Source organism: Natrix helvetica, assembly GCF_964273705.1.
Source record: "Natrix helvetica genome assembly, chromosome: W".
In the NCBI taxonomy this organism is placed as follows: domain Eukaryota; kingdom Metazoa; phylum Chordata; class Lepidosauria; order Squamata; family Natricidae; genus Natrix; species Natrix helvetica.
Genome location: NC_138555.1, coordinates 47350221 through 47376844, shown reverse-complemented (window position 1 = coordinate 47376844; position 26624 = coordinate 47350221). Strand labels below are relative to the sequence as shown.

At 43.2% G+C, this 26624-nt stretch overlaps 1 long non-coding RNA gene across 1 annotated transcript in view; it reads right to left on the bottom strand.

The window, feature by feature from the left end:
• The window catches only part of LOC309400684, a 209584-nt gene extending 187231 nt beyond the window's left edge, over nt 1-22353 (bottom strand). The window contains exon 1 of the long non-coding RNA XR_014176693.1: nt 21026-22353. This is a non-coding gene — a long non-coding RNA (uncharacterized lncRNA). The remainder of the gene's footprint in view (nt 1-21025) is intronic.
• Nucleotides 22354-26624: the final 4271 nt, after the last annotated feature.

Here is a 26624-nt window from a genome sequence, read left to right as displayed (position 1 = left end):
TATTGTCGCCGCTGCTGCCGCCGTTCACAGGACCCGCCTCTCACCCTCTTCCTCCAGTCGGCAGGCTCCAACTCGTTCGCTGCCTGCCGGGCCCCGGTGCCGCGTTCAAGCCGGTGGGGGAAAGGAGGAGGAGAAGGAGGACAACAAAGCCCCCTTCGCTTTCCCCGTCCCCCCCTTTCGCCTTAATCCTTGCGATGGCGCGGCTAGAGGAGGAGGAGGAGGAGGCGAGGGCGGCGCGGCTGAAGCCTGACGGACTTCCCTTCGGCCGAGCCCGTCCTAGCGGCGGTAGCGGCGGCGGCGGCAGCGATGTGAAGGCCGGGCGCAAGGACGTCGAGCCTGAGGCGCCGCGCAGTGGAGGCGATCTGGGCCCGGGCGATGGAGACGCACGTCTCATGCCTGTTCAGGGACCGTCCCGAGGCTTCCCTGAAGCCTTCAGAGCGCTTAAAACGACCATCCGAGCAACCCGGAAGTCACTTCCGGGTTGCTCGGAGGTTGGTTTTAAGTGTTCCGAAGGCTTCAGGGAAGCCTCGGGATGTTCCCTGAAGCCTCCGGGGGGGGCGGGGGAGGCTCTTTTCGCCCTCCCCAGGCTCCTATAAAGCCTCTGGAGCCTGGGGAAGGCGAAAAATAGCTTTTAAAAAGGTGAACTCAGCTGGCCAGCGCACGCACGCGCACTGGCCAGCTGACAGGGCAGCGCCTCGCGTGCCCTGACAAATGGCTCCGCGTGCCACTTGTGGCACGCGTGCCATAGGTTCGCCATCACGGCCCTAAGCGGAAGTGACGTGCACAGCCCCCACCCTCCGGATGTGACGTGCATAGCCCTCCTCCCCGGCTGGTATGTGCATAATTGACCCCCCCGTGGTACAGGGTTCACAAGGTCATAACCCAGCTGGATATTTGTATATTGGCCTAAGCCCATCATGATGAGTAGCCCTAACAGATAAGGCGTTGTGCAATATCCTAGCCCCAGTTTTTCAGATAAGACGTGTTGAAACTTACCCCATCAGGAAAGATGGCAAGATTCTGTGTACATGATTAGTTTAACCCTAGATTAATTCTATGGACATTCAAGGGGGAGGGGGGGTTGTGAAATAAAAAAAATGTTTTTTATTTGTAATCATTCTCCTAAGGGCTGCATTTAAACCCACATTTTTTTCCCTAGAAGGTATTTATTTCTAGGCAATGTTGGTTTTAATTTTTGTGGAGACAGGGGTCTGCATTTAACCCACCCTTTTTTTTCTAAAAGGTATTTATTTCTAGGTGGATTTAAAAACATTTCCTTGAAGCCTGGGGGGAAAACAACACAGCCCTTTTAAACCCTGCAGCTGGTTTTTACCTTTGTAAAATCTAAAGACACATATTTTGCCAATTGCACACTCAAATACTCATGTAACCGTTTTGAAGCCCGCCTACAGGAAAAGACAAGGAATATTAACAGGAATTAAAATGTTCACAAGAGGAAACTCACCAGGTTGCATGCAGGGGATAAGTCTTGTTCAGGCATGCCTGGGAAGTGCCCTGGCATGTCGCACCCACCCGCCAACCTGACCCCCTGTGATTCTGGGCATGCGCAAGAGCCATGCCAGGGACATGCCTGGGCATGTCATACCTCCCATGATTCCGGGCATGCGCAATGCTCACTTGTCATTACAAGAGCTGGGTAGTTTGCCTTAATTTCAGCAGTCTCTTGAAGATGGCAACCTCAGATGGAGATTTGTTTGATATAAATTTGACCCCCAAACCTCCCAAGCGTGGGCGTAGAATAAGAAAAAGACCTAGCTTCATTGAAGAGAATGAACTTATAAAACCTTGTTATTGCGGACAGTATGTGAAACAGCGAATGATGCTTCAGCATCTCCTAGCAATGGTAAGTAAATATGTTTTTTTATTATTGTTATTATTATTATTATTATATTGTAAATGACACTGGAGTGGATAACTCACTAACAAGATGCGATTTATATTTTGCAGACTCCAAAATAATAACTCCTAGACAACAAACTCTTCAAGACACCCCGATTTTATATTCCAGTGGGAATTACCGCGGCCATAAAGCTTCTGCAGATTTTTATGATCTAGACTATAACTGGGATTCTGAGCTATCCCAGAGACCACACTATCTACCCAGTGAGCTAAAGAGATGCAATTTGTGTAAAGACTGGTTTGCTTGCGGCTGCGGACATGATTTGCGGAATACAGACACAATGAATTGTAAAATAGCATGTTATGCACCTCTATATTCTGCTTCTGATAGTAGTGATGAGGGCTATTTTTCTGATGGAGGGGGCATGACCCTTTGAACTCTGTATAACCAATAAAAGATTGTGTTAATGTCAACGCATGACCCATTTGTCAGTGTTCTTTCAATATAATGATGCATGAAAAAATTCTAAGCCATATTTATTATACTCCAGGATATGTAGGGAGTTATGGAGGAGTAAATACCCTTTTTCAGAAAGTTAGAAAACATGATAAAAACCTGACCATGAAGCAAGTCAAGACGTGGCTGTCAGGGCAAGATGCTTATACGTTTCATAAGCCTGCAAGAATTAACTTTCCTAGAAATAAAACAGTAGTGTCTGGCTTAGATCATCAATGGCAGGCCGACCTCATAGATGTCTCCAAAATTTCTAAAGAGAACCATGGGAAAAAATACATCTTAGCAGTTATCGATGTGTTATCTAAATATGCCTGGGCCTCCCCTTTATCTGATAAATCAGGGAGGGAAGTTACATCCGCCTTCCAGAATATCTTTGAAACAGGACGTGCACCCAGAAAAATACAGACAGATGCTGGTAAAGAGTTCTTGAATGAAGAAACTTTTAACACGTTATGGCATTCATCATTTTGTCACCCATAGTGAAACTAAAGCAGCAGTTATAGAGAGGTTTAATAGAACCCTAAAAAACAAACTCTGGAGATATTTCACAGCTAGGAATACCCATCGGTATGTGGACATTTTGGCAGACACTCTTCAGGGGTACAATAGCACTTACCATCGTAGCATTGGGACTGCTCCTAAAGCCGTAAATTTGTCTAACGAAAGGGATGTGTGGCTGAGACTTTATGGGGTAAGTTTAAAAAGTAAAAGAAAGGAAAAATGTCTTAAGGTGGGGGATCATGTCAGGGTATCTAGACTGAAGGGGAAGTTTGAAAAGGGCTATCAGCAAACCTATACGGATGAGATATTCATCGTCAAAGAACTGGGGACAAGGGGGGAAAGAGTGGTGTATAGATTAAATGATTACACAGGTGACCCTGTAGAGGGAGCTTTTTACTTTGAGGAGCTCCCAAAGGTTACTGCTGACCAACAGCGTATATACAGAATAGAGAAAATTATCCAAAAAAGAGGGCGGGGGCGACGCAGAGAGTTTCTAGTCAAATGGAATGGCTGGCCAGAGAAGTTCAACAGTTGGGTTAAGGCTACTGAAGTACAACATCTTTGAAATGTCAGATTTTTACATCACCCTCCCCAGCAATGCATCAGCAGAAATTTTTCCCCAAAACAAAAATTCTAATTTTACTATTCAATTAGCGAGATCATTGGATCTTCCAGGGTCATGGGAAGTAGATCTAGCAGAGATACAGTATCCGCATAGTTGGCACACATTAACTTCTCCTGGATATTTTGAAATTGCTAACGAGAGAAAGAAATGGCATTTTTCTTTGAGAAGTGGGTACTATAATAGCATCCGACAACTGTTAGAAAATATGAACAAGCTTATATCAAATGCCAAGGATGGACCTAAGACATCCCTACATTATGATTCAGTAGGTCGAAAAATTAATCTTAAAGGAGATGAACCGCATACCATTCTAGTTAGCGGAGAACTTGGACATCTGTTAGGTATGTTCCCAGGATTCAGCACATTATATGTTTACACAGACATTGTAGAGCTCCAGATAGTAGGTGACTTCTATGTGCTATTACTACACTGTGTGCCTGTGCGGGGGCAAGACAATGATTTCATAACTATGACCTATGACCGTCCACATTATGTGCCAGTCAGCAAACATCACATTGATACCGTTACTATAGAAATCAAAACCGACCAGGACAAAAACGTGCATTTTTATCATGGGAAGGTGATTGTCAACCTTCATTTTAGGCCTCGGAAAAGTGAAGGATGGTTGTAAACAAGGAGCACGGGAGACCTCAAGACTATGTAGCTTACTACAGGGCACAAGCTGGGGGAGGCCTTCCAGGCTTCCGAAGAGCCCCCATTATGTACGGGACCGGTTTAGGAGGGTTGTTCCGTGGAGTTTTTTGAAAAGCAATGCCTTTTTTGAGGCGGGGATTAGAAATCATAAAGCCGCATGTGAAATCTGCTGCCAAAAACATCGCCAGAGATGTTGCGGGGCATCTTGTATCCCGTGTTGTTGAGAGCGGGCAGGATGGATCAGGGCTGGTCATAGCCAGAAAGAATTACGCATTGGGCTCGCCTATTCCATTTTAAAAGAGAAGACTTGTGAAAAAGCCCCATCATACCAAGAGGAAACGTGCACAGAAGAGGAAACCCTGTGACAAGGAAGACATATTCTAATACATTATGGCATTTATTCATTCTGCTTCAGAGGAATGTGTTAAATCTGAACTGGATCTTTTTCAACTGGCGCCTACACAGACCAGTATTGAAAACAGTACCTATATCGAGATCCCTCCTTTATCAGCGCTAACGCCCAATGGCCCCCTGCAATTTTTCATCACAGGGCATGGTGAGCATTACACAGATTTAAACAACACCCTTCTGTATGTGAGTTTCAAGATTGTAAAAGCTGACGGGTCGGATATTGATGATGGGGTAAGGGTGGCCCTGGCCAACTACCTCATAGCATCGCTGTTTAACCAGCTGGATGTTACCTTGGGAGATCGGCTCATTACACAGAGCCATCATTGCTATTCGTATAGGGCCATAATTGAACTGATTCTCAACTTTGGAGGTGATGCGTTGGGCACCCAATTTACTTCTGGGGGTTTTTACAAAGATGATTCGGACCTCATGGAGAGTACTCTACTGACAGTGGCTGGGAACTCTGGTTTCAAAGCGAGAGCGAGACACATGGCCGGTAGTCGTAAATGGGACCTGCTTGGGCCTCTGCATAGTGATCTGTTTTTTCAAGACAGACTGCTAATTAATGGCGTAGATGTGAAAGTCAAACTCACAAGAAGCAGAAATGAATTTTGCGTGATGAAGGATGGCAAAGAGAATTACAAAGTGCAACTCCTGGCTGCTTCTCTCTTTGTAAAATGTGTAAAAGTAGCCCCGGGAGTGTGTCTTGGCCATGCAGAAGCTTTGCTCACCTCCAATGCTAAATACCCCATTGATCGAGTGGGGATGAAGGTTTACAGCATTCCCGCAGGTAGTCTTGTGTGTAATCAGGAAAATCTATTTCTGGGCCAACTACCTAAACAATTAGTGATTGGGTTTGTGGACAATGCAGCTTTTAGTGGGGATTATGAAAGAAATCCATTCAATTTTCAACACTGCAATGTCAATTTTTGCGCCCTGCATTGTGATGGCGAACAGATCCCCGCAAAGCCTCTTCAGTCCGATTATGAGCATGGTCTTTTTGTGAGAGAGTACATGCAGATGGTTCAAGCAACAGGCAAAGGCATGAAAGACAGACCGATGTTAATAAGCCGGGAAGAGTTTAACCGAGGGTATACTTTGTATTGTTTTGACCTGAGTCCTGATCAGGGATGCTCTGAGCACTATTCATTGATCAGGAACGGTAACCTCAGAGCCAAAATTAGATTTGCACAGCCCCTCCCCAACACCGTTAACATGATACTCTATGCAATCTTTGAAAACCTTATTGAAATAAGTCACACAAGGAATGTACTTTTTGATTATATGTGAGCATGGATACACAGCAGCTCCTCCACTTGTTCTCTGGAAATACTACCTTTCTAGGGGTCTACCCTTGTGACCTGTTACCCCAGAGACAAATCTCCAAAAGACGTTTTGGATTAATCATAAACACCCATCCTCACCCTTTTCCTGGCGAACACTGGCTGGCCCTCTTTTAACTTTAACTTTTATTTGATTTCTAGACCGCCCCTCTCCCAGAAGGGACTCGGGGCGGTGTACAGTCATATTAAAAACAGTAGATATACATAATATAAATATAAAATAAATATAGATGTGGCTGGAGGAGGTAGCAATAGTTTACTGTACAATAGTTAAAGTTAGATTTAAAATTTTAAAAATTTAAAAATACATTAAAAAACACCCCTAAAAACTATCCCAGGGTAAAATATTTGCCAGGAGGTATAAATGGGACTATAAATGGGCCAGGCCAGCTAATTGGAACAGGTGAGTCTTAAGTTTTTGTCGGAAGGAGCTGAGGTCGGTAGTAGTTCTGATATCGGGGGGGAGGTCATTCCAGAGGGTTGGGCAAATCACAGAGAAGGCTCTACTCCTAGGCGCCGCCCGTTGGCATTGCTTGGGGGATGGCACCCGGAGGAGTCCCTCCCTGTGAGAGCGAATTGGTCGCAGGGATGTATGTGGTAGGATGCGATCCCGCAGGTAACTAGGTCCTGTGCCATGGAGCGATTTGAAGATGGTAATCAACACCTTGAAACGCACCCGAAAAACCACAGGCAGCCAGTGCAGCTCGCGCAGGAGAGGTGTTATGTGGGAGTACCTAGTACTCCCCATGATAGCCCGTGCGGCCGCATTCTGAACTAGCTGTAGTCTTCGGGTTCATCTCAAGGGAAGCCCCATGTAGAGAGCATTGCAGTAGTCCAGACGAGACGTCACCAGTGCATGAGTGACTGTGCGTAAGGCGTCCCGGTCCAATAGGGGGCGCAATTTGCGCACCAGGCGAAGCTGGTGGAACACCCCCCTTGCCACGGCTGCCACATGGTCATCCATCGACAGCCGGGCATCTAGGAGGACGCCCAAATTGCGCGCCCGTTCCACAGGGGGCAGTTGCTCGCCCCCTATGGCCAGCGATGGAGTCAACTGGTTGAACCGAGGCACTGGTAACCACAGCCACTCTGTCTTGGAGGGGTTGAGCCTGAGTCTGTTGTCCCCCATCCAGACCCGAACGGCTTCCAAACACCGGGACATCATTTCGACAGCCTCGTTGGGGTGGCTTGGGTTGGAAATGTACAGCTGAGTGTCATCAGCGTACAGATGGTATCCAACCCCAAAACCATGGATGATCTCACCCAGTGGCTTCACATATGTGTTGAACAGAAGGGGCGAGAGGACCGACCCCTGCGGCACCCCACAAGTGAGCGACCTCAGGGTCGACCTCTGCTCCCCTGCCAACACACATTGCGTCCGGTCGGAGAGGTAGGAGCCGAACCACCGTAAAACGGTGCCCCTTACTGCCATCCCCTCCAGCCGGCGCAATAGGATACCATGATCGATGGTATCAAAAGCCGCTGATAGATCTAATAGGACCAGGATAGAGGAACAACCCCTATCTCTACTTCCCATCTCCCCGATATGGTGAATTTTTTGATTCTTATGGAAGACCTCCGGATAGCCATGACTTTCCTGGCTCCATAGTGATGTTTTTAGAGCAGCAAGCTGAGAAGTACACATTTCACCAACGGCAATTGCAACACCCCAGTGCTGTGACCTGTGGACAACACTGTGCGTTTTTTCTACTGAACCGTATTAAAGGAGTGACCTATGAAAATATTTTAAAGATGTACTCCAATGCCGATATTAAAAATGATCAAATGGTAAAGCTGTTTGTAAAAACTATAAAGGTTGGGAGGGGGCTTGGAATCTGTAACTGTCACCAGTGCATGCAGGCATGCATGCCTTACTGTAAAATAAAGAAAAAGGCTTAAACGTTTTTTACGTGTATCAGTGTTTTTATTCATTTTAAAAATTGAGCCAGTCACCAAACCTGAGCTGACTTCTAGGTTTTATTGTCCAAGGGCTAGTGGGGGTGCCTGTAAACATAGGCTTCTGAGCCCCAAAAGGTGCTGTCATAACAGAGTCGGGGCTAGCAGCAGTTTCATCCTTAACAACCAGAGTACCTTTCAACTTTTCTATTTGCTCTTTAACAGCAGTAGACCCCAACACAGAAGTTGGAACATTCACCTCAGCCATAGCATTCATAAAATCATCCCATCCTTTAGGTTTCCACTTCTCAGTAGGGGCTCGGTGTTGCGAGGCGCCTTTCACCAAGTCTAAAATATTACTACCAGGAATAGGTACACCTTTGTATAAAAAGGTACCGCTATCATCCCAGGTTGAGACGTCCTGGTGTTGTTTCATTTTGTTCAGCAAAGGTTCTGCATTTTTCCTATAACGTGCGCTCACACCGCTTACGATATCATCCATAGCTGTGTCCTGGGGAGTTGGATGTGGCGGCTGTTCTGGTAATGTTGGAAGTGGCTGAGGTTGTCCCGGTGGATAAATGAGATTCAGTTCGTCCTTTTCAGACTCATTTTGCCTGGTCAGTCTTAGATACCTCTGCAGTACAGAATTGTAGAGCTTAATCTTGTCATCCTCACTCAAATCATGCCTCTGAAGGATGTTGCGCATCTCATCATCCAACCGGTTAGTGGCTGTAGTCCCCATAGTAGGCGTCCTGCCCTGTAGCTGCTCCATCTGATGACCCGACACCAGATACATTTTCTCGGCATGGTCCATGGTTTAGCCTGCTAACAGGCTAGTCAACAAAAGAATAGCTGCCCCTAGTAAGGGCCCTATAAAACCACCCGACTGAAGTATGATCTGCTTCTTCTTTTTGAGTGAAACCTTTCTATCACTCAACTTTTTAATGACACCCTTCTTACTCTTTAGAGACCGGAATTGTGAAGGTTTCAGAGGAAGATTTCCTTTTGGGGTATTCAGTGCTATTTCTGCTATTGACCCCACCAGGTCATTATTAGCATTGCATAAGATGGCTTTTCTCTGTCTTGGTCCGGCCTTTACTAAGATTTTTAAAAGCCCCCAATTTCTACGTAACCTCTCTGACATCTTAAGCGAACTAGCGCTAAGGTAACCGGGCTACAACTTTTTACTCTTCTTTTTCATTGTGTAAAAAGTAGGCCAATCAGGGGGGAAGAGACCTGTTCTTAGCCTATAGGATTCTGGAGTGGTGGCTGACAAATCTACTAATAGGTACCCGTGTGGTTTGTGAGTGGCATCTTGGAATACTTCTAAAAAATACTTAGTGTTAGTGGGGTACATCTGCCTGGCCAGTGTGACAATTTGCATCTGATCACGGGGGCTTTTGAATAATACCAAATATTTGGAATTCAGAGCTATTGTCCTCATTTTCTTACCTTGAAAGAACAGGTTTTGTAGTATGAGAATAATGCTCAGGTTTCTGTGATGAACGTACTGTGTAAAAGCCTTCTCTATTTGGTCACTGTCACCGGCAGATGCCATGAGATCATCTATCACAGCTAGAGTTATTTGATTTGGCGGAAACAAGACATCATCTTCAAAAGAAGACTGTAGACCTACCATAAACTTAATATAAGGGAATTTATTAAGCAGATCTTTGTACAGAGGTTGCCAACAGCTATAAAACCATATAATATTTTGAGGACTTTGAGACAATACCACATCGCCATGTTCTAACATTTGTTTGATAAAAAAAGATTTGCCAGAATTGGACGGTCCACTTATAATACAGGAAAAAGGGTGTACAAATTGTGCAATGCTTTCCATAATCCTTAATAACCGTAAGGCAGTGTACAGTAATCCTCACTCTTTAATAACCTTTTATTATACACTACTTTTAGACTTTTTCGGAGGACCCTTGTTTCTAGGGTCCACTGTTTCTTAACCCTGACAATCCCCAACTATTCTACCCTGATCTCTTTTTTTCTCTCTGCATCAGACAGACAATAATCGTCTACCAAATCTTTCAAACTGTCAAAGTTATCTTTACTGCTATTACCACAATTTAGTGTGATTCCCTTCACCTTTACCACCGCTTCACCGTTGGACAAAGCATAAGCATACATTTTGGGGCCGGCCGCAACAAACAGTTATCGTAGTGTTTGGTGGAATTTCGCTTGTCAGTTCTCCTAAATAATCACCCAAAGGGGGTGTCCACGCCCCCTCTCTACTTACAAAGATGACTGAATTGGTGTCATGGTACAGACACCTATCACCCAGCCCCTCCAGTAGTCTGTATAATTCCAGCCGTGCATAGGCGGTCGTAAAGCTGGCAATGAATACATTAGTGCATGAGGATTTGGTGGGGTGGTTTTTGGCTGTTTTCCACGTCACGACGGCTGTCTCTGTATCCACAAACTCACATGAGGAAACATCATAATAGGGTACAAAAAGATATTTGAATAATTCCTCAGGGTTTGTCACCACTGATGTGGTCAGGTGGTTGGTGCTCTGGCCAAACTTGCCCCACAGCGAATTTAAAAAGAGTTTGACAATATGTCTTTTAGCAGGATTTACTTCAATGTGGTCACGTCGTAAACGGACACCTTCCATCTTTTCGTAATCCTGAATATATTGCTCTTTATCCTGATCTGTTTTGCACCATTCAGGGTAACCACTGGCCTCCTGTTTCTGTCTAAGATGCATGTTCATATATCCTGAAAATAGCTCATTTGAAGTTCTTTCAAAATGCCAGACCTCATAGATTTCAACAATTCTGTAACCTTTTTCTAAGGCTACATTCAATTCAACACTACACCATGTCCCAGTCAGAGCTCTTTCCTCATCACTGTGTTTACAGGGGGAGGTTTGCAGCTTTTCTGTGCAGGTTGCGCACAAACTAAACATTAATTTGCCCCCTGATTTGTGAGGTAGGACCGGGAAATAGAGATTCCTTGGCGGGTACACTTTGACTTTGACAAGCCCAAAATATTGCTTTATGTCCCCAAAGTTTTGATAGATGATTTGAGGGTGCCCAACTGGATACTCCTTGGTCTTATTCACAAAAGGGTACAAACTGGTGAAATCGTAGTATAAGATTTGTTCACCAGGTTTTGGTTTGTAGTACAGACATGTAGCATTTGTTCTACCACCCAAAAAAGCATCTCGAGGATTCAAAGGAGTTGGGAGCTTATTCTCGACTAGAAACTGCTTCAAAGAGGCGTCATCCTCCACCATGGCCCGCCATTCATGTTCCCAGATGCAGCGCACCGCATAACCCTGTGCCCTGAGGTACTCTTCTTTAATCCTAGTACGGCTGTGCAGGCTGCCATATGTTGAATCAAGTAATTTGTTGAAGTCTTTTTCAGAGTAGCAGACAGGGCACCCATGAAAAAAACAGCCATGAAATTTAAAAGCCGTGGGGGTTCCATTTATGATAGCAAAACCATCCAAAAAATATTTGCCCACTTTCTTTTCACCGCCCTTCAGAGCATGTTGAATATTGAGCTTCTCAGTGTGTTTTATATACAACAACCATTGAATCGCTGGAGCTGAATACCTTTTCTGTGTATTGTGATAATTGTCCAAAGGATCTAAAGCAATGGTATTGCTTTTCAAATACATGAACCGGTATTGCGCCATGCAGACAGATGCCAATGTGATATATTGGAAGGAGTCAATGCATTGAATCTCCTCAACAATATCCCCCCCGACCCCACAGTGGTACTCACGCTCAGTCATTTTCATCACCTGATCCCTAAATCGAATACAGGCCTCTCTTGATATATCTACAGGATAGTAGTATTGCAGTAGTCTGCAATAGTATTGCAGTAGTCTGCAATAGTAAGCCAGAGCCTTCTTTAGTTTAGTTTAAACACAGTACCTCTTAAACACAGTACCTCTATTAGCAGTGTGCCATTTCAGGAATTTTTCTCTCTCCCCAGTCATCATGGTTTCTGGGCTGTAATACTTGGTTTCAGGAAGTGGTCCCACGTAGTCTTGATTGGCCATTGTATTGAACAAGTGGGGGAAATATCCTTTGCAGCCTTGAAACTCCATAGCTTTGGGTAATTTGGATAATTTAAGTGGTAAAAATGAGAGGCTATCGATAAACCGAATCTTATAATCTGGAAGGGTAATACACAGAAGTTTCCCCCCCTGACTTATAAGTTGAACCCTAACCTTTTCACAGATCAGCTGCCTCAGTATTAGGTACCCATCATAATCTTTGGAGTTGTGTGCGATAAAAGTACATCCTTTAAACTTATGATTTATAAATTTCTTTACAAACTGTTCTAGGCATCTAATACCATAACAATCCCACCTCACAACATCTTTATTGTCCTCATCCTTCAACATATCCCTGGCGCATGTATAATTAGGTATATGTGTGCCTGTTTCTTGGCAGCATTCAAAGTCATAAATGATGTATCTTTCGCCAATTCGTGGTCGGTCCAATGATTTTAGAAAGCATAAATGATCTTCCAAGCTTTCAACCTTCTTAGAGCACTGCCCACACTTGACTTCCTTGCACTTTTTGTGGGGGGTAAAGACATAAACCCCACACATTTCACAATATTCCTTATTCTTACAGTCTACTTTTCCCTCCTTAGCGAGTTGTGTGTGCCTTTCAACACATTCCTTAGACCGACAATGCACTTTGCACCTACAGCAGCGCATCTTCTCCACCTCAACCTGCTGACATTCTTGCTTTAGGCAAGCTCTGCAAATATATTGACAGCCATGACTAAATTTGTGGTGGTAGGGCGTGTGGCAGAATTTACAGAAATAGCGTTCACCCAGAAAGCCCTTGATATTTTTGATGCCATAGTAATGCTTGTTGTGTAATAATATAAATACTATTTTTTCTTGCTGTGGGCAACCTGTGACAAAAAACCGCCACCCGTCCTGCATATAAAACAAGATCTTTATAGTGACCCGTAAATGTTTTTCAAAGATGTGTATCTGAGAAAAGTCAATCCTGTTTTCTGTGGAAATACCCAATCTGCTGTGAAGTTCCCTGGCCCTGGTAATAATTTCTTGATTTCTAACATCAGCACCTATCAGACAGAGCAAACAGCTAGCAAAACAAAAAAATTGCCTTCCACATTGAAATCTACTAGGTGCTGTCTTTTTTTCTCCAGTACTCTGGTGAGTAGCAAAGTGTTTAACTTCCTAAGCCCTCCTCCCTCCTTGTTCTTCACGATGGTAACAACTAATTGCAAATTACCCCCCCACAATATCTCAGCCTTACTTTGAAGCAGATTTTCAACACTGGTCAGAAAATCATCAGCATTTAAATCATTCACACACCTCCTAAGAGAAAAGAGAGGATGGTTTAAACCCTCTGCATCCAACCGGAGTTGAACAAAATCATTTGGGCCTATGTTCATAGCTACATTATTCAAAAGAATCTGTAACACATTATGAATAGCCTCTATAGCAACTACAAAGGACCGGATTTGGTCAAGATTAACAAATCTGTATCGCTGATAGTATTCCACAGCTCTGAAATTTCGGATAGGATTTTCCCATGCCTGCACCATATCCAGATAAACATTGTTCATATTCTGAGAGTTTGCAGAGCTAGAGGATTGTAGCTGGGACATAGAATGGCATGTATCTTCTTCTGGTTGAGAGACAATCATAGAATCATAACTAACACTGTCTGCTGGGGATGCAGGAAGTCCGGCGCCATGCATTTTTGCTTTTTTGCAGGACGGTTCTGGTTAAACAAACAAGCAAACAAACAAAAAGTTATCACCAACATAATAAAGTAATGCCAACACACACACACACACACACACACACACACACACCTTTAGTTTCTAAAAATAATACTAATAGAGTTGTAGCTGGGTAAAATTATAGATATTATACCTCCTAACATCATTCGTGTTGTGTGGCTTGTGGAAGGCTGAGGGGTCATGTTATGTGGGGACCCCTGGGGTTCTGCAGGAATAGTGAGATCCATGAATGGCTGATCATCCTCCCATTCTGGAGGAAAAGAAAACACCCCCAATAGTCAGAATTGTTGTAGTATGTTTATAAGAATCTAAATATATGAAAGTATGAAAGATAAATACCTTCATATGCCCTCAAACATTCTGAGTCTGTCAATTCATTCTAGTGAAAAACAAACAAACAGTCAAACAAACAAGCAAGAAAGCAAGAATGTTATAAACACATTTTATATCTAAGAGGGGTCAGTGTTTCAAAAAAAATAGCCATAAAACTACTTACAATTGTAGCTCCCATCAAACATTCTGAATCTGTCAATTCATTCTAGTGAAAGAAAATATTCAATCACACAAACAAGCAAGCAGGCAGACAAGAACTCTATAAAAACCATTTTGCATCTAAGTGTTTCAAAATTAGGCATAAAATTACTTACAATAGTAGCTTCCATTCTGATTAGGGGTCTTCTTAGCAGCTCAAATTGCTCCAGAGGTATGGTTATGCCTGAAACCAGTAAACATGACTAGACAAGTATCGGTCCTACTTTTATACACCCTGGTAACGTCACAAATTAATCACATCAGAAAAGGGGAGTTCTTCACACCTTTTGCAAAACTGTCCCCCCTGCCTATCCGGAAGATGCATTTGAATTGCAAATTAATCCCGTCAGAGTTGGTGAGTTCTTCAGACTTTTTGCAAACACTGGCCAGCCCTCCTCTGCCCCAATCAGCATAGGAAATCCCGAATGAATAACATCACATGAGCTTTGATTAAATTGTATCTCTGTGTTTAACATCTGACAAGGTTAAACAGTAGGGTCAGCAAAAGAAAAAACGTAATGCACCTTTCATGTGTTTTGTAAAGCACATTTTATTATAAATTTCATAGCTTTAACAGTTTCTTGCAATTAATTTCTGTTACATTCTGGCATATGATCCTCTTCAGAGCTAATGGCAATTCAGCTTCAGTCTTTGACATTAACGACAGCGGTTTATGACTCTTCTCGATACACTGTATGAATGTCTTGAGATCACCAAGTGTGTCCCGGGTGAAATATAATTTATTCACTTTGTCAGTAATATTGATGATGATCCAGAGAACATGCGGCATAGAAAGCCGAATACATAATCTGTTAATAAGTTCTGTTTCACTGTTTCCATCCACATTATCTTCTGATTTTAAACAGCCCATTAAACAATGATGTATTATTTTAATAACACATGCTTTCAGAACTTGTGGCATGCTGACATTTTGAGGCTCCACTGTTTCTAAAACAGGAAATAAGATAGAGTTAGATTGGGATGTTTCAACTAAGCAAAATAGTGTTTTCTTAATTTTTATATTGCCTTACCATTTGATATTTTGCAGAACCTGCAATAACAAGGTTTTATAAGTTCATTCTCTTCAATGAAGCTAGGTCTTTTTCTTATTCTACGCCCACGCTTGGGAGGTTTGGGGGTCAAATTTATATCAAACAAATCTCCATCTGAGGTTGCCATCTTCAAGAGACTGCTGAAATTAAGGCAAACTACCCAGCTCTTGTAATGACAAGTGAGCATTGCGCATGCCCGGAATCATGGGAGGTATGACATGCCCAGGCATGTCCCTGGCATGGCTCTTGCGCATGCCCAGAATCACAGGGGGTCAGGTTGGCGGGTGGGTGCGACATGCCAGGGCACTTCCCAGGCATGCCTGAACAAGACTTATCCCCTGCATGCAACCTGGTGAGTTTCCTCTTGTGAACATTTTAATTCCTGTTAATATTCCTTGTCTTTTCCTGTAGGCGGGCTTCAAAACGGTTACATGAGTATTTGAGTGTGCAATTGGCAAAATATGTGTCTTTAGATTTTACAAAGGTAAAAACCAGCTGCAGGGTTTAAAAGGGCTGTGTTTTTTCCCCCAGGCTTCAAGGAAATGTTTTTAAATGCACCTAGAAATAAATAGCTTTTAGGGAAAAAAAAGGTGGGTTAAATGCAGACCCCTGTCTCCACAAAAATTAAAACCAACATTGCCTAGAAATAAATACCTTCTAGGGAAAAAAATGTGGGTTTAAATGCAGCCCTTAGGAGAATGATTACAAATAAAAAACATTTTTTTATTTCACAACCCCCCCTCCCCCTTGAATGTCCATAGAATTAATCTAGGGTTAAACTAATCATGTACACAGAATCTTGCCATCTTTCCTGATGGGGTAAGTTTCAACATGTCTTATCTGAAAAACTAGGGCTAGGATATTGCACAACGCCTTATCTGTTAGGGCTACTCATCATGATGGGCTTAGGCCAATATACAAATATCCGGCTAGGGCTATGACCTTGTGAACCCTGTACCACGGGGGGGGGGGTCAATTATGCACATCCCAGCCGGGAAGGAGGGCTATGCACGTCACATCCAGAGGGTGGGGGCTGTGCACGTCACTTCCGCTTAGGGGCATGATATGGTGACGTAATCAGCACGTGGGTTTGTTTACTTTGATGACGTCACTGATCAAAAGTACTGATAATTTTCATTAAATAAAGGTATGAACTATATCTACTGAGGAAAAATGACAAATGATACAAAAAGAAAAGAAGAGATAGTAAAAGCTGATGAAATAGAAAAGGTAAATTACACTTTAACAGATCAAAAAACAGAAGCGGATACATGGAAAGACACCCCTGAAGTGAGGAAAGGATCATTGAAAGGTCTACCGAAGGCTCAACAGAGTGAAGAAGTGATAGAGACAGATGAAATACTTAGATTAAACATGAATGATATAAGAAGATATAAGACCCCAAGGGAGGAGTATGGGAGATGTGCCAAGAAGTCAGTAAGAGATGAGATACGAAAATGGGCAAGAGATGAGGAATAGATGTAGAATACAGTCTAATACAAGAGTTCTTCTATTAAAAATTAGTATAAAGATAGAAACTAGAAATGGGGAAAATATTACTTTTTAACTTGGGAACTATTTTATTAATGATTAGAAAATAGAAGCAGAAGTTAGAAATTTAGAATCAAGGAGGATATGTAAACAAAGATGAAGTAATTGTAATTACATAATGAACATTGAATAATTAGGATAAGTAAACACTATAACTTGGAGGATAATGGTTATAAATGTGATGTCTACATGATGTTTATAATGTCTGATAGTATAAATTGATTATAGAGAAAAATGAACAGAGCATTTAATTAAACAATGGAAAATGTTAGATTGGGTAATGAAAGGCACAAAGGCTAGTGATAACAGCTCTTTATTTCAGTGCATGCAAACATCCCACAGAGAAAATGGTCGGACAGCTCCCTTTTTAAAGGGGAGCTGTCCAGCCTCTCAGCCAATCAGGTTACCCTATTTTCCCGCCGGCAAACAGAGGACCTGAGTGGAGACTTCTATTGTTCAGCAGTGGGGGGAAGTATCTGACACCCCTCCCCTCTAGGATGGAACATCCTAACTCGTGATGTAGTCACGTAAGTAGGTGGGTCTTTGAGTTGCCCTGCCGGACCTGTGCAGTTCAGTCTGCTGGAGACCTTTGCGCAGGTCGGTCGGACCTGTTGCTTGGTCGGACCCACCCGGTGGAACCTCCTGGAAACTATCGTGGGCCTCAGCGGGACTTTCTGGTGGTGGAACCCCCTGGCCTTCACCAATGTCAGATAAGTCGCCTGATGTTTCCGGAACTGTTTGGGGGTGGTGGCGTTCGGGTTGCGGAGGAGTTATGTGTGGTTGCCTGACCATGGAGTTAGCCAATCGGCCCCGGACTTGGTCTATGTGCCTCCTCCAATTCCTTCCATCCTCAAGTCCTATGGCATAGGACCGAGGGCCGGAAATGCTGACTACGGTCGCAGTATCCACAAGGCTCCCCCTGTATAATTGTGTGCGTATACTGGGTCGCCTATGTTTTTTTTTTAATTTTTATTGAATATTTTAATATTTAAAAACAATAAAAAAGACATAACAACGAAAAAAAAGCCACAATAAAACAAAACAAAACACGGAACATACATAACAATATAGAGTAATTTTACAGCTTTCAATATCGGCTTTCCTGCCTAGCTTTTATAATTCTCCCTTCTGCATTGCCTTCCTATTACTATAGCCTTGTCCTATGATGTAACAAGCCTAGTATAAACCCTTATAGTAATATTCATTATTGGTATCTCCATCTATTTGTATTCTCTATTTCCTGTTTTGGCTTTTAATTTCTAGCCACTTGTATATTTTATTCCAAACATTATAAAAGTCCGATTCTTCTCTTTCTTTTAGTTCTATTGTCATTTTGTCCATTTCTGCACACTCAAGTATTTTCCTGATTGTAGTTTCGTCTGAGGGTGTATTAGGTTTTTTCCAATTTTGTGCGAAGGCAAACCTGGCTGCTGTGAGTATATGTATGGTTATGTATTGAGATTTTTTGTCCATTTTTTGATCCAGTAGTCCTAGTAAGAATGCTTCTGGTTTGAGTTCTATTTTTCGCTCAGTGATTTCTTCTAACCACTTTCGAATTTTGTACCAGTACTTCCTTGTGTTGGGGCACGTCCACCACATGTGATAGAATGTTCCAGGCTTGTGATTGCATCTCCAACAATTAGGGGATAAATTTGGGTACATTTTGGCCAATCTTCCTGGAGGCAAATGCCATCTATAAAACATTTTATAGAGATTTTCTTTGTAAGCTGCTGCCTTTGTAAATTTATAATTTCTTTCCCACAGTTTATCCCATTTTTCTAACTCTATATTGTGGCCAAAATTCCTTCCCCAGCTAATCATTGTCTCCTTTACCGTCTCTTCCTCCATTTTATATTTTAAAAGAAAGTTATATAATCTAGTGATTGTTTTTCCTCCCGTTTTATCTAATTCCACTTGTGTCTCATATATTCCATATTGTTCCCAATCTTTTTTAAATCTTGTTTTAATTTGTATGTATGGCCACCATTCCATATTTATTCCCTGTGCTTTCAGATCTTGTATTGATTTTAGTTCTCCTTTTTCATCTAAGAGGTCTGCGTATCTTACCATTTTACTAAGGTCTATAGTAAATGGATATGCCATTGCCTCCATGGTTGATAACCAGCTTGGGATTTTCAGGTACTGTTTTCTTTTTATTTTTTCCCAGACCCTAAACAAAGCATCCCTTATTATATGTCTCTGAAAGTAGGAGTGGGATTTAGTCTTTCCCTCCCAGAGGAAGCCGTGCCAGCCTAGTTGGAGATCGTGTCCTTCTAGCATAAGGATTCTTTTATTTTTTAATTGGATCCAGTCTTTTAACCATGTTAGGGCTGCCGCCTGGTAATATAGCTCCCAATCTGGCAGTCCAAAACCGCCTCTGTTTCTACTATCTTGTAGAAGTTTGTATTTGATACATAGTTTTTTCCCTGACCAAATAAATTTGGATATCATTTTATATAGTTGTTCGAAAAAAAATTTCTCTAATTTAATTGGTATTGTTTGAAAAAGATAAGAGTAATTTGGGTAGTATATTCATTTTGATTGTTGAGATTCTGCCAATTAGTGATATCTGTAGTTTAGTCCAATTGTCCAAATCTTTTTGTATCTGTCGTAGCAGTTTGTTGTAATTATCTTCTTTTATTGTAATACATTTTGCCGATAGCCATATTCCCAAATATTTAATTTTCTTGGCCCTCGAAATTCCCAGTTTCTCCTCCAGTTCTTCATTTTTATCTTTTGGTTAAATTCTTAGTTAATATTTTAGTTTTTTCTTTATTTATTTTAAGCCCTGCTACTTTACCGAATTGGTTTATATCCTGTAATAGTTTTAGTCCAGTTTCTAGGGGTTCCTCTATGATAAATGCAAGATCGTCTGCAAAGGCCTGCACTTTATATTCCTGTGTTCTAATTTTCAGTCCCTTTATGTCCTTATTTTGCCTGATTTGTGATATCAATGTCTCTAATGAGAGGATAAATAACAGGGGGGATAGTGGGCATCCCTGTCTTACCCCTTTGGTTATGCTGAAGTCTTCTGTCGCTTCCCCGTTTAGTATTATTTTTGCCCTCTGACTCGAATATATTGCTGTGATCATCCCGATGAATTTATCTCCAAAGTTCATTACTGCTAGTTGATTTATAAGAAAATCCCAATTCAGATTATTAAATGCTTTTTGTGCGTCAATAAATATCAATGCTGCTTGTTTTCCTGGATGTATTTCATAGTATTCTAATATGTCCATTATTGTTCGTATATTGTTTTTTATGTGTCTGTTAGGTAAAAATCCATTTTGGTCTGGGTGTATGATTTTGTTTAATATATTTTTAATTCTTTCCGCCATAATTGTCATAAATATTTTATAATCAGCATTTAGCAGCGAGATTGGCCTATAATTTTGGATCTTTTGATTTTCAGCGTTGTCTTTGGGAATTAGTGTTATTAGTGCCTCCATCCAGGATTTTGGTGTCTTAGCTCGTTCTAATATTTCATTATACATTTCTAATAATATGTTCTCTAATGATTTTTGCAATCCTTTATAAAATTCTGCTGGAATTCCATCTGGGCCCGGCATTTTATTATTTTTTTGTTTTTGGATTGCCCTTTTTAATTCTAGCCTAGTTATTTTCTCATTTAATGTTTCTTTTGTTGTTCCCGCTAGGGTTGGAAGATTTCTCCTCTGGAGATATCTTTTAATATCCTCCTCTTCTATTTCCTCTCGGCAGTACAATGCTTGGAAGTATCTTACTGCTATATTTTTTTTCCCTCCTTTTGGTGGTGTATCACCCCTTTTTCATCCTCTAGTTGCTGTATTATTTTCTTTTCTTTCTCTTTTTTTAGTTTATAGGCTAGCCATCTTCCCGTTTTATTGGCATTTTCAAAATAGTTTTGCCTACAAGATCTAATTTTCTGGGCCATTTCTTCTTGTGTAATGAAGTTTAATCTATGTTTAATTATTTTTTCTTCTTCTTTGGCTTCTTTGTTTTGAGTTTCTTTCTGAAGTTTATATTCTAATTTCCCCAGTTTCTCCTGAAGCTCTATATATCGTTTCTTTTTATCTTTGTTTCTTCTTATTGTATATGCAATTGTAATGCCTCGTACATAAGCTTTAGTAGTATCCCACAGGTTTTGAATAGTTGTCTGTTCATTCCAATTTTCTTTTAGGAAAAGTGCTAATTCTTTTTCCATATACTGTACATAATTATTTTCTTTTACAACTCTCTGATTCATGGTCCATCTCTTTTTCCTTTTTCCTTCTCATTTCCATTTAATTGTTAATGGGTTATGGTCTGCCCACATGTTCGGTGTTATTTCTACCTCTTCTACATCTTTCTCCATTTCTGGATCCATCCATACCATGTCGATCCTGGACCATGAATTATGGGGGTTTGAAAAGAATGTGTATTGACTCTTCTGTGGATTGATTTCTCTCCAAACATCTTTTAGATTTAATTCTTGGGCCATTTCAAAGAATGTATTTGGTAGAGTTCTCCTTTCATAGTTTTTTTTATTATCCGTTTTATAGTCTTTCTTTGGATCTACCACTGCATTGAAGTCCCCTAGTAGACATATGTTATCCAGTTCCAGTTCTGCAATCCGTTTATGTAGTTTACTATAGTATTCTTTCTGGTTCGTGTTTGGTGCATATATGACTGCAATTAATACTCTTCTTTGTTTTATTAATATTTCGATTAATAATGTTCTTCCCTCTTCATCTGCGTATACCTGTTTAGGTTTTAGCCAGTCCTTTATATATACTGCAATTCCTCTTTTCTTTGTATCAGCCAGGGCCAGATGTAGTTTTCCTAATTTTGGAGATTCCAGGATATTGCCATTTCCTTTTTTAATATGAACTTCCTGTAGGCACGTGATATCCATGTTTTGTTTTTGGAGCTTAGAAATTGTTCGTCTTCTTTTTATAGGTGAATTTAATCCATTTATATTGACTGATATTAATTTCACTTCCTCCTCCATCCTGTTACTAGTTTATCGCCTTCGTTCCTTTACTTGGTTTTGTTTCCTTTTGGTTTCTTGTCCTCACTCCTTCTCTTTCCTGGGCTGCTGTATCGGTCTTCTTTCTCACATCTTGGTCTAGTCCTTTTTCCTCCTTCAGCTGCTCCTCGTGGCTTTGGGTTTCCAACTCCTCTCTGCTGTCTGATTCACCCTCTATATAGTGTTCATAGAATTCCCGGGCTTTCTCTACGGTGTCAATCCTTATTTTCTTATCTTGCCAAGATATTAACATGCCTTCCGGTATCAACCAGCGAAACATTATTTTATATTTTATCAGTTGTGTAGAGAGGAATTGGTAATTCCTTCTTTGCTCTCTGATTCTCTTTGGTATTTGTTTAAGGGTTATCACTTCTTTTCCTTTATGGACAATCTGTTCATCCCTTGGTCTTTTGTAAATTTCGTCTCTGACAGTTTTTTTTGCAAATCTTATGTGTATTTCATGGGGAAACTTGTATCTTCGTGCATAATTTGTATGCACTCTATAGATTTCATCAATATTGTTCCTCAGTTCACTTTTGTCCATTTGCAGTTGGTCAGCTAGAAGATCACTCATGAGTTTTGGTAGATCCTCATCTTTTGTCTCTACTATGTTCTGAAATCTTAAATAGAAAGAGGATCGTTCTAATTATAAGTGGACTACTGCCTCCTCGAGCTCTCTTTTAACTGCTGTCAGTCTTTCTTGTGTTTCTTCCAATTTCTTTTCAGTTTGTTTATTTATTTAATTAAATTTTTAAACCACGCCCTTTCCTAAACAGGACTCGGGGCGGTGTACAGTCATGTTAAAACAGTATAATACAAAATATAGATATACATTCAATATAGAAATATACAAATAGGTACGCGGAGGAGGTAGGATGTAGACTGTACAATATGTAAAATAAAATACAAATAAACATTAAAATACCCTTAAAAACTGCCCAATAAGATGTTTGCCAGGAGGTAAATGGGACTATGAATCGGTTAAGCCAGCTAACTGGAACAGGTGGGTCTTAAGCTTCTGTCGGAAGGAGCGGAGGTCTGTGGTAGTTCTAATATCGGGGGGGGAGGTCATTCCAGAGGGTTGGGCCCATCACAGAGAAGGCTCTGTTCCTGGGCGCCGCCCGTTGACACTGCTTAGTGGACGGCACCCGGAGGAGTCCCTCCCTGTGAGAGCGGATTGGTCGCAGGGATGTATGAGGTGAGATGCAATCCCGCAGGTAACTAGGTCCCGTGCCATGGAGCGCTTTGAAGATAGAAACCAACACCTTGAAACGCACCCGAAAAACCACAGGCAGCCAGTGCAGCTCGCGCAGGAGTGGTGTTATATGGGAGTATCTTGTCCCTCCCATGATGGCCCGCGCGGCCGCATTCTGAACTAGCTGTAGTCTTCGGGTGCATCTCAAGGGGAGCCCCATGTAGAGAGCATTGCAGTAGTCCAGGCGAGACGTCACCAGCGCATGAGTGACCGTGCGTAAAGCGTCCCGATCCAATAGGGGGCGCAATTGGCGCACCAGGCGAACCTGGTGGAACGCCCCCCTTGCCACGGCTGCCACATGATCATCCATCGACAGCCGGGCATCAAGGAGGACGCCCAAATTGCGCGCCCGTTCCACAGGGGGCAGTTGTTCGCCCCCTATGGCCAGCGATGGAATCCACTGGTTGAACCGGGGCGCCGGAAGCCACAGCCACTCAGTCTTGGAGGGGTTGAGTCTGAGTCTGTTGTCCCCCATCCAGACCCGAACGGCTTCCAAGCACCGGGACATCATTTCGACGGCCTCGTTGGGGTGGTTTGGGGTGGAAATGTACAGCTGTGTGTCATCAGCGTACAGATGGTATCCAACCCCAAAACCACGGATGATCTCACCCAGCGGCTTCATGTATGTGTTGAACAGGAGGGGCGAGAGGACCGACCCCTGCGGCACCCCACAAGTGAGTGACCTCAGGGTCGACCTCTGCTCCCCTTCCAACACACATTGCGTCCGGTCGGAGAGGTAGGAGCAGAACCACCGCAAAACGGTGCCCCCTACTCCCAGCCCCTCCAGCCGGCGCAATAGGATACCATGGTCGATGGTATCGAAGGCCGCTGATAGATCTAATAGGACCAGGATAGAGGAACAACCCCTATCTCTGGCCCTCCAGAGATCATCCACCAACGCGACCAAGGCCGTCTCCGTGCTGTGACCCGGCCGGAAGCCGGACTGGCGCGGGTCTAGATAGTCGGCCTCTTCCAGGTGACGTGGGAACTGTTGTGCCACCACACTCTCTACAACCTTCGCTAAAAAGGGAAGGTTGGAGACGGGACGATAATTAGCTAGCTCCACCGGGTCCAGGGAAGGCCTCTTGAGTAGGGGCCTCACCACCGCCTCTTTCAAGGCGACCGGCAAGGACCCCTCCTCCGGTGAAGCGTTCACAAGACCCAGGAGCCAGCCTCGTGTGACCTCCCAGGATGCCAGTACAAGCCAAGAGGGACACGGGTCCAATAAACATGTAGTGGCTCGCAGTCGCCCACGTAACCTGTCCAAATCCTCAGGGGCAACAGAGTCAAACTCCTCCCAGCGTGGTGCCTCAAGACTTGCTTCCGACGTCTCCCCTGGGCCACTGACGGGGGCCCATCCACTCCAGATCTGAGCGATTTTATCCTGCAGATATTCCCCAAACTCCTCTGCTCTACCCTGTAAAGGGGCTTCCCGCGGCCTCTGTGATAGGAGGGAGCGGGTCACCCGAAACAGGGCGGCAGGGCGGTTATCTGTGGATGCAATAAGAGCGGCACAGTGTCTACGTTTGGCCGCTCTCAGTGCCACAAGGTAGGTCCGTAAATAGGATCTTACCTGTGTTCGGTCAGATTCGGAGCGTGAGGACCTCCACCTGCTTTCTAGGCGTCTCTTGTGGCGTTTCATCACCCTCAGCTCCTCGGTAAACCAAGGAGCCAGGGTGGTTCGTTGCCGCAGGAGAGGCTGCAAAGGCACTACCCGGTCCAAGGCTCCCGCAGCCGCCCTATTCCAAGCGGCCACTAGGTCCTCCGTCCGGGAGTGGGTCAGGGCTACAGGAAGTGGCCCAAGCTCCGTCTGGAACCTGTCAGGTTCCATCAGTCGCCTGGGGCGGAACCATCTGGGACAGTCAGGTTCCGCCTCCCCGCGGTGGGGGGTAGCGCCGGGGAAGTCGAGCCGGAGAAATGAGTGATCTGACCATGACAGGGGTGTAATAACCAGATCCCCTATTCCCAGATCACTCGTCCACTGTCCAGAGACAAAAACAAGGTCCAGTGTGTGCCCACCTTCGTGTGTGGGGCCCTGAATTAATTGGGTCAGGTCCATGGCTGTCATGGAAGCCATGAACTCCCGAGCCACCTCGGATGCTTCACCCGTCGACGGCAGGTTGAAATCCCCCATAACCACAAGTTTGGGGGTATCAACCGCCGTCTCCGCGATCAGCTCGAGGAGCTCAGGCAGGGCCGCTGATGTATAGCGAGGAGCCAAGTATACAATCAGCAAGCCCAACTACATTGTTTTCTCTTTATTGCACTGTTGTAAATTCCACCAGCTTCGAGAAGTGTCTCGGAGTATCAAATTCTTTAACGCTGTCCGCCGATAAATCAGCTGCTACTCACTTTTTACTCCTTCCACCAATAATCAGGCTGTCACATCTCCGGGCCAGGCCATGACCGCGCCATGGCAACTGGTCTCTTCCGTATCGGATTTCAGGGATTTCACCCTATGGGACGAGGGATCGCCTTTTCCTCCGTCACCGCTGGGTTTCCCCCTCTTTAAAGCGGTCCTCACCCAGGCTCAGCTTCGCTGTTAGCAGCCTCCAGACATGAAAAATCAGACAGGGGAGACAAAGAGTCTTCCCCTGTAACTGTTCCAATGTGACGTCACCCCCGGAAGTCTCTGGGTCACCTATGTTGAATGACCTGACTTTGCTTGTGGAGTCAGGGGGTGTTTCAGTTGAATAGTTGGGGTGCAGCCAGTCCAGATGGGAACTGAGGCGGCGCCCCATGAGGAGTTCGGCTGGGCTTCTCCCGGTGGTGGCACTGGGTGAGATGTGTTGTATACGCAAGTAGTGGTCTACTCGTGTCTGCCAGTTGCTATTTAGAGCTTCTTTGGTGGATCTTGTCACTACGTTAATTTGTTTGTCTAACTTGAGCTTATATTCTGAGTTATACTGTAGAAATGTTTTTCTTATCTGACAATGATTTACTGCGCATGCCTCCTAACACGTTTCATAATACGTCACACATTCTTGTACTTTCCTTCTGATCTTTCGTTTGCCTGCCGGAGAAGGTGGGTGACAATTGCTCTTGCAAAAATGTAAGGTTTAGATAATAAGGTTTTATTTTTATTAAAGTTGTTTTCATTAGGACATGTTCTCAGGTTTTGTTTATTGCTCATTAAGAGATATGCTTCTCGGAAGGACTGCGATCTGCACCTCGTTAATTGAAGGTGGGGGAAAACTTCCCATCCTTCACAAATTGGCAGCAGAGAGGATGGTTCTCTTAATTAACAGCCTTTTTCCTTGTTAAGCTATCTCCAAGAGATAAAAGCAGCTAGCCTAATTAGGAGAGAATGATTTATAGCTACTGAGACATGCTTAAATCAACTTCCTAACCATGCCGAAGAAAAAGAAAAAGAAAGACAGAAATGAACCACATTCTGAAGGTTCACTCCCCTCTGATACAGAAATGGAAGATTTTTCAACCTGGCTTCCAAATCTCCGAACTTCTTCAACAGCTGGGCTAAAAGGAGAATCTACCATGGAAGGAACATCTCACAGAGGAGATAGAGCTGCTTTCAAAGCTGAAGGAAACAGACCGAGGTCAGTTATACTCCCTTCTGATTATGCATGCTCCCAAATATCTCCAAGAGATTATGAAATGCTGGGGCTAAACCAAGGCGTTCCATGCCAGAGCAAATTCACTCCCAAATATCTCTTAAAG